General features: G+C 41.2%; 1 long non-coding RNA gene across 1 annotated transcript in view; it reads left to right on the forward strand.

Annotated features, from left to right (window-relative positions):
• Positions 1-830: 830 nt before the first annotated feature.
• Positions 831-9,681, forward strand: part of LOC121927920 — a 23,956-nt gene continuing 15,105 nt past the window's right edge. Inside the window, exon 1 of the long non-coding RNA XR_006103392.1 lies at positions 831-981. This is a non-coding gene — a long non-coding RNA (uncharacterized LOC121927920). The remainder of the gene's footprint in view (positions 982-9,681) is intronic.

The raw sequence follows: 9,681 nt of genomic DNA on the forward strand, positions 1-9,681 counted from the left end.
GATTGTCTCAGGTTTAGGATTCATACAAGTCAGAGCCTGGGATAATATTGAAGTGGCAATCTCAACCATAGGTAGCAACCATCTTAAAGCCTAATTGATCCTGCAGTGTTGTAATGAGACAGAAAGGAGAGCAGCCCCATCCATAATTGTTGGGCTCCATTTCTACGCATGGAGGGAGTTGTCCACTACCTCCCAGTGTGATTCCTTCCTTTAAAGCAGCTTCTGCTGGTAGCATGCAGTTCTGTCTTGTCTGTGCACAGAGAGCCTTATTGCATGAGAAAACTAAGTGAAAGCAGAGCTGGAGAGTAGTGGCTTTCTCCATGCCTTACTGCACGACATCATAGTGTTTCAGTTCTCTTCCCGGAGGAGATGGTCATAAAACTGTCTTTTTTCTATCTGGAAATATCTGTTTGACAAAAGGCATGTTTTTACATCCATCTCTCATGGGGAGAGAACTGAAGTGCTAAAATGTAGTGCAGTAAGGCACAGAGAAAGCCACTCCTCTTTAGCTCCATTTACACTTTGTTTCTCGTGCAATAAGGCTCCATAAGTGATAACATTATTCATTCAGTCCATATACAAGGAAACAGAAGAATGGCTTATTTTCAGAAGAGGCTACCTATTGTCTCTCTGCAAGTCATTGTTCTGAGTTCGTTTGCTTCCAACCAGATAATGCAGCACACTTTATGCAGAAACTAAGGCATGGTACGGAGCTCTCTTTGCTCTGCAGGAGCACCGCAGCAACCAAATTGTATGGCGCTGCTGCAGAGCAAAAAAGGAGCACCTGGAAGCAGCTCCTTTTTTGTGGCACCACTGCGATACCGCAAAGCACCAAAGATGTAGATTCAGGCCAAGGCAAACTGCTACAGCCTCTCCTAGCTTGTCTCTTTTTCCTTATTAGTAACTTTCCATCTTTCTTGATCCCACTTTGGTGTTGCTTGGCTACAGTTGTCTCGTTTTTCATCTGCGAAATATTAGAAGGTATGTTTTATATTCTTTGTATGAGTGATTTGAGTGAGTTATTTTAATTGTATTAATTATATCACTTAGCCTGTACTTCTATGGTATTATATTAATACTATGGTTCTGACTACGATAAAGAGAAACATTTTTGTGTGGTGTTTAGATTACTGGACTGAGATTATTAGGATCAAGCCTCTACTGAGACATACGAGCCATGGAAGACAGTCAATTTTTTTCAGCCTGCCCTAACTCACTGAGTTGTTGTATGTGTAAAACAGGGTGAGGAGATAGAGCCAGATAAACTACTCTGACCTCAGTGGAGGAAAAGTAACATATAAGCATCACAAAAAATTAGAAAGATGTTTTTAGGTCTTCCAGGATTCCAAAACAGCTCATTGCCAAAAGCAATAAAAACAAAAGCAGCACTGGGAGTAAATGATGCTGGCACTAGCTATGTATCTCCATTTCAATTAAAACTTGCATGTGTGCAGACTAATTATTTCTAGGAATGTAAAATTAAAATTGCCATTAACTGTAGGCACAAATCCAAGGGAAAAGTAGCCACAAGGCAACTTCACTGGAAGATAAAAACTGATGGAATAACAAGTAAAGCAGGGGATTTATTTTATTCTGTTTGTTTATTATTTTTACATGGGGGTGAGAGATTGAGTTTAGGCACAGTTATGCATATCAAAGGCAGGAAGATGAACACCTTTCCCAAATGGAAAGCAATGTTCTTCAGTCCTAATTTGCAATATGAGTATCTCAGTGCCTAGGTGTTGTTGTTTTTCTGGCACAGATTTCAAAGCTAGAGGTGAGCCAAAATGTCTCTAAAGTCATTTTTATAGGAAAGTTTCTGATATTTTGATTTTTCCACACACCCCTCTTGCCACTTTGAAAATTTTTCACTTCTTATTCACTTCAGTGGGGGATGGGTTAGTGGGGGTTGAAGTGATCTGGGTTAAAAATTCCAGAATGACAATGAATTATGTGTTCATCCATCTGAAACTACTGGGAAATTTTTCTTCCCTGCCCCCCAATCTGCCCACAGATAGGTCATTTCCACACTGATCCATCTCATATGCTTCAAGATTATGTTATCACTTTCAGGGATCACATTGAAAATTATCCAGGCTGCATCTAGCTAAGGACCAAACTGAAATGTGGGAAGCTGCCTTATAGTGAGTCAGACTATGGGTTCATCTAGAATCATAGAATCCCTGCATCCTTTCTTTGTGTATTTTGTTTTAATCTCACTCGTTCCCTTTTGAGAGTGGGGGAAAAGTAGTAGAAGCAGCAGAAATAGCAGTAGTAGTACAGTTGGCCCTCTATATGCACAGATTTTTATCTGCAGATTCAAATATCCCCAAATATATATATATATTCCAATAAGAAAACCTTGATTTTGCCATTTTATATACAGGGCACCAATTGCTGTGCCATTACATTTAATGGGGCTTGATTATCCATGGGCTTTAGTATCCACAGGAGGTCTCAGAACTAACCCCCAGTAGATACCAAGCGCCCTCTGTAATATCTAGAATTGTGAAGTTGGATGGTGTCTCATGGACCATGGAGTCCAACCCCTCATGTCAGTTCAGAATCTCCAGCTGAAGCATCACCTGCAGGTAGCTGTGTAGCCTTTTTTAAAGGCATCCAAAGAAGGTGACCTTCTCACCTCTCTAGCCAACTGGTTCCACTGATGAACAGTTCTTACTGTCAAGAATTTCCCCGTAATGTTCAATTGAAATCTACCCTCCTGTAATAATAATAATAATAATAATAATAATAATAATACCACTACCACCAGATTTGGCAACATCAGCCCTCCCTATCAGTGGGTAGTGGATTGGAGCACTTGCAGAAGGCCCAGTCCCATTATCATCAATGGTGGCACATGCACGTGGCCACACTAACAGCCATGTGTATGTTGATATCCATTGACAATAATGGGACTTGAGGTCCCACAATTTTTAGTATGGGGGAAGAGGTCTGGAACTGAGAACCTGCTGATAGGAGTGCCTACTGTACTCCCTTCAGGGGTAACAGAAATCTAGTTAAATAATTTTATTGATTGATTGATTGATTGATTGTTATCCCACCTTTCTCCCAAAAGGGGACCCAAGGTGGCTCACAAAATAAAAACACATTAAACCAACATTTAAAAAAACAATTAAAATAGCCTAATTAAACAGTAAACAGTTAAAAAATTTTAAACATACAAAATTTAAAACACATGAAGGTTAAACTAATCTAAACCTACCAGTCGCCCCCCCCCCCAAATTAAACCAGGCCTGCATGATTTTAAAAAGCTTGCTGGAATAAAAATGTTTTTGGTTGCCAGTGAAAGGCCAGCAGGGATAGGGCCAGCCTAGCCTCCTGTGGAAGGGAATTCCAGAGGGTGGGAGCAGCCACAGAGAAGGCTCTGTCTTGTGTCCTCACCAGGCGAGCCTGAGATAGTGGTGGGACTGAGAGAAAGCCTTCTCCAGAAGATCTTAGGGCTCTACGTGATTCACATGGGGGGATATGGTATCTCAGATATTCTGGACTTAAGCCATGTAGGGCTTTATAGGTCATGACCAGAATTGTGAACTGTGCTCAGAAACAAACTGGTAGCCAGTGAAGCTGTTTCAGTACAGGAGTTATATGCTCTCTATAACTGGCTCCAATCACCATTCTAGCTGCGGCCTTTTGGACCTGCTGTAGTTTACGAACACTTTCCAAGTCCGCCCCACATAAAGTGCATTACAGTAAGCCAAACGGGATATAACCAAGGCATGTGTCACTTTAGCCAGATCTGACATCTCAAGGAATGGGTGCAGCTGGCTCACTAGTTTTATCTGTGCAAATGCACTCCTGGCCACTGCTGAAACCTAGGTATCCAGGCTCAGAGTGAAATCCAGGAGCACACCCAAGCTGCAAATCTGAGATTTCAGGGTGAGTATAACCCCATCCAGTTCTGGCAAAGCCCCAATTCCCTGATCTGCCTTATGACTGACCAGGAGCACCTATGTCTTGTCTGGATTAAGCTTCAATTTGTTTGCCCTCATCCAGTCTATTACTGAAAGCTGACACCGGTTCAGCACAGAGACATCTTCCTTGGAGTCAGATGGAAAGGAGATATAGAGTTGGGTGTCATCCGCATACTGATGACACCACACCCCAAAACTCGGGATGACCTCTCCCAGCGGTTTCATGTAGGATTATATATTATTATTATATCCATTCTGACTAGCAGCATTGACTTTCCAGGATTTCAGGCAGGACTTTTTCCTAGCCTTACCCACAGATCAGGCAGTCTTTCAATCTTCTGTATGGTCTCCCATTCAACAGCTAACTAGGCCTCATTCTGTTTAGCTTCTGGCATCAGATAAGATCAGGATGCGTCTTCAGGGTTATATGGTGGTGAATCTGAAGGGTAGGTACTACCTACAATCAGGTGAGTACTTCCACTGAGGCAAGGAGTGGCTGGTTTAAATGTATCATTGAAGTTTTAATGAACACATAAGACATATTTTGGTCTATGCCAGGATTTTGTTCCCACTATGGCCAACTGATCCAATGGAAATCTACAAAGCAACCACTACACCACTGTGATACTGAAGATAATGTGTAGCCACTGTGAGTAGTAGCCACAGATAGCCTCATCACCCATTAATCTGTATAGTCCTCCTTTAAAATTGCTATCTCTTGTAAAAGAAAATTCCAGACCTTGGGAAAACTTACTTTTTTTGTAATACCATGTGGATTCCTCCAGCAACTAGGCCTGATGGCAGTGCTACCTGGTGGATCCTAGAAGATGTGGCCTAAAAATATAATTTTTCCAGGTTATGGATTCATGGACCAATTAATGGGGTTGGTATATTAATGTGGTTAGGGCCCCAGAGAAGATCCAGAAACAGAGCCACCTTTCTGCAAATGCTCCAGTGTTGAATGGCCAGCATTGCACTGCAAAAGATTAGACTTGGCCAAGAGAACCAGATACAGGTCCTTCCAGGCCCAATAAACTCTTAGCAGCCTCCTTGCCTTTGTTCCAGTCAATGTGATTGAGGCCAAACTCTCAGGGACAGCAGCCATACTTCATCCACCCTACAGATGGCCTGATCTTATTCATCATCCCATTCCGAACCAGGGTTTGGGAATGAAACTAGCTCTCATGGGATTTGGGAAAGCCCCCTTACAGCTCATGGATCCTGGGAATTATAGTAAAAAATAATAATCCCCAAACTCTGTTCAGCAAATGGCCTGCAGGAATCTTGAAGGCCTCATTTGTTCCTATGGGGTGGTAAATTTCTTCTGAATTATAAGATTTAGGGAGATCTCCAACACGATGAAACTATTTGGGTTAACAGTTCAGCACCTTAAGTATCTTAAAACTTAGACTACTTAAAGCATATTCACTACTCTGCAGGCATGGAAATCATGAGTTGCCATTGTTTGAAGGAACAGAAAATGCCCCATTTTAAGACTAGAAACAAGCCAGAGTGAAAGGAAGAACCCAGAACCCTTCAGTAACTGGGCCTTTGAAGAAGGAAGAGATAGAAGCAACATGAGTTGAAGAAGAGCCTTGTTCACCGCAAATCTATCCATGAGTATTCAGATAAGGACACTCACAATGGTATAGTGAAACCAGGGCTCACAGGATCAAAACCCCATGACTTTTTTATTACCAGGGACAGTGACATAGGAGTTTATCACACAGGGGAAACCGGGGGATTCAAAAGGCGTTATCCAGGGAAAGTCACATTATCACAGCTAAGATTATCACATGATTGGAAATCCAGTGAATGATCTGTTGCTGGTTATTCCCTGGTTATTCCCGGGATAAGCCCTCTCTAATCATGATGTGTGTGATAATCTTAGCTGTAATCACATGACTTTCCTTGGATAATGCCTTTTCAATCCCCTGATTTTCCCCCATGTGATAAAGTCCATAATCTACTGTCACTCTCCAGTATCCTGTTCACTCTGAGCTTAGTTGCAGTCCTCCCAGAATTACAAAAGAGAAAGATATTTTTACAGATATATAATATAGTGGGCTCTTGATGTCCACTGGGATTTGGTTCCAGGACTCCCTGTGGATACCAAAATCCATGGATGCTCAAGTCCTATTATATATGAAGACATAATAACATGGTGACCCATATGGCAAAATGGCAAAAGCAAGCTTTGCTTTTTGGAATTTATCTTTTTAAAAATATTTTCAAGCCATGAATGTTTGAATCCATGGATAAAGAATCCATGGATAAGGAGGGCCAGCTGTATATAGCCAGGAGCTAACTTAACCTTTGGCTTTACAGTTTAGCCTGAATTGGAGGTGAAAATTGCTGGAACTGGTTTGGATCAACAGAGATGTCTGTATTTTTCGAATCTGCATGACATGGGTACCTTTAGGGCTATTGCAATGACTGACTATTGGCCTGAACTTCAAAATTTAATATTACACCACTTATCAGGAGCACCTTTTACGAATGATTGTGGCATACCTAGAAGCTGGTTTCCATAAGAGAATGGAAATTGGGGCAGGAGGCAGGGAAGATGGGGAGGTATAACCCTCAAGAAAGTTGCTTTGACTCTGTCTTTTGCTAAACAAAGAAAATGCAGAAGTCATCTAAGCAACTGTCCTGTTTATATTTTGTGGGCTTATGAGTCAAAAGCATTGGGGAGGGGGAAGAGCTTGAATACCAAAATAACAGCTACAATGAAATTAAACTAAAGTAGCCAGTGACTCATTACCAAGCAGAAAAAACAAGAGCAAGATCATTTGGGGCTAAATAATGAGAACAAAACAAAATGTCAAAATAGAACAAGCTGGATGGATGCCCCCAGTGTAAATAATCAATCACTGCTGATTATGATAAGAGGGGTGGAGGCATATCAGTTTTTTTTAGGGCAGAGTAGTTTCATTCTGAAAAATATAGCCACATGCCATTTGGCCATGGCTTTTAACCTCTGCAGTGTACACTCTGCAAACAAAGGTGGCAAGATACTGTTTGGTTTGCTTGTTAGACAGGTTACTTGGCCGTGATAGAACAACAGCCATATAGCCACATGCCTTGGGTGAATTGAAATTTTCTGTGTGCAAGAAGTTGGTATGAATATTACTTATTACAGGAACCATGCCTTAGAAAAGACATCTCTCTGTTTCAGGGCTAGGAATTGTTCAGTCATTGGGCCACATGCATTCCCCAAAGGCATTGCGTGTCACCAGGCCCATCATGGACCATCAAACCTAAAAATGGGAGAGGGCAGTGACATTCCTCATGTTAGTGTCACCCCTTGTGGTTGCCTGATGCTTAAGTTTTTGGGGGAGGGCAGCAGCCATCTGCCCTGCCCCTCCAGCTGCCCATGGAGACCAGCGATGATCCATCCAGACAAGGCATTGGGGACATGGTAGGAGTGCACACTTGTCCTTCCTTTTCTGCTGGCTTGTTCCCCTCTGCCAAGAGAACCATGGCAGCAGAGAAGAAAGTGTGTCTACCAGCAACAGCACTACGCTGCCCCACAGCAGGAGGAGAGCCCAACTGGGTGTCACTCTTCCTCTCAGGTGTCACCTGGTGCAGTCCACACGCTCCACACCCCTCCCCTAGTGACACCACTGGAGAAGGGGGTTACAAATATGGAGAACTGGGACTCCAAGCATGATTCTCCATTTAAATAGCATTCAAATATATAACTGTGTTCCTCTGAATTTCTAATATGGTTGTAAGATGTGTTCAGTTTACAAAGGAAACTTGTAGCACCTTGGGGATTAAGTGGGACACATGAAGCTTTATCACAGGAGAGCAGTAGGTTTCTCCATGTTTCTCTGCATAGAGAGAAATTGGCACAAGAAAACCTTATGAGATTCATGGGGTCATCATAAGTTGATAGACAACTTGAAGGCACATGTACACATATCAAGTTGTACAGAACTCTATATAATGTGTAATTTTGCCCACAGTTGAACTTAATCTTCCAAAATAGTTTTAAAATAATAATAATAATAATAATAATAATAATAATAAAGGTTTTAGATGTCTTAAAGAAAGTAACAACCTATGAAACATCTTTGTGTATCAACCCTAAATCACAATTTGTGTTCACATGTGCAGGATGCTAACACCAGTCAGAGGCAATGAACAACTGAACTGTACACAACAGAAAAACATGTTTAATCAGGTTAGGGATAGCAGTCTAAATCCAGCCATTAATCCCAACAAAGTAGTCCCATCCAGTCAATGAGTATTTGATAAATCAGCACTTATGTAACTTCCATTGATTCAGTTGTTTGACCCAATTAGAGTCTGATCATTACATTGAGGCCAATATTCAAACAAATTTTGGCCAGCTAAAAGCTAAGTTGAATGTCTACATCATATCATGGAGATTTCTGCAAAGATCAACAGCCAGAGGGATAACAATGAAATGAATGGTTGTGCAACGAGTAAGATCCAAGGGACAACATTGACAAATATATGTAAATTTTAATAATCCGTAAATTAGTCTGAACACTTTGTGGAAAATGTTTACAAATCTTTATGTGCCTCCTGGATGCAGCAGGGCCTTCAGCTACTGTCACTACAAAGCTTTAATCGCTGTGTTGACCTCTGTAATGATAGTATTAAATTTTGAAAATTGGGGAGTTATGTTGCATTAGTTGTGGCGCCAGCACCCAATACTTACAGGCTACTGCCTGGGGCTTAAAACCCTGAGGAATATAATGCAGATTTTGCTTTGAAACCACCTCTCCTGCTTCTTCATCTTTCCTTTTTAAAAAATATATGAGCAGATAGGGGAAAGGAACTTAGACTGGGGACTTTTTCATATGGGCAAAAGATATGGGAGCATAGCACAATGCTTCCATCAGTGTTATGCGATTTGGTAAAGATTTTCAGATATTGCAATAATCCCACCATTATCCTGGGAACAAAGAGGAGTTTTCCAACCACTTTTCATTTACATTAAATCTTTGTTGTTCACACACATCCTGAATGCACCCGATTAAGCTTGAGAGGGGCTGCCACGAAACCCACTTAATCTGGAATAATTGATATTGGGGTTTCCCCTGAATTTTTAGAAAAGATCTGCATCATTGGTAGTGCGAATAAGCAATGCAAATAGACCAGAAAAGACCCAAGATAAAACACTAGTTCTGAAGGCATTTGCATAATCGGCTCCATCTTTATTCAAATACTTCCATGTGTGAAGAACCAAATTCACAGAGATGTGGATTCAGTGCGGCTCCATAATGTGAATAACAAACCCGGAATGTGTGAGTGAGATGATTCACCTAAAAGAAAAACATGTGAATGACCCCATAGAAAGAGTTGCTAGTAGTCTGTTGTCATAATGCATTCCATCTGTGTTGGAGAGATTTTCATTTGTATTCTTTCAAAATGTCAAGCTTATTTTCTTCTATTTCAATGTCTCCAACACTTCAATTTCCAGTTACATAAGTTGGTGTGCTTGGAGATTTAAAGATAGAATGGGATGGTATAAATTGGATTTTTTAAAGCAGAGGTTTAAGATATGCTCTAAAAATACAAGTTTTCCTTGCAAACACAGAAGAGCAGCTGGTGGAGAATGATGGCAAGGAAAATCTGCAATCAGTCAAAGGTCAGCCATGCTTATTCTGCACACTCTTCCGCCATTGGAAATTAGGTCTTTAAGGGTCTACTTTGCAAAGGAAGAGGGTTGGCAGAGCTTTGAAGATGCATGCTGCAAGCAAATCTAGGT

The sequence above is a fragment of the Sceloporus undulatus genome, chromosome 4, assembly GCF_019175285.1.
Source record: "Sceloporus undulatus isolate JIND9_A2432 ecotype Alabama chromosome 4, SceUnd_v1.1, whole genome shotgun sequence".
NCBI lineage: Eukaryota > Metazoa > Chordata > Lepidosauria > Squamata > Phrynosomatidae > Sceloporus > Sceloporus undulatus.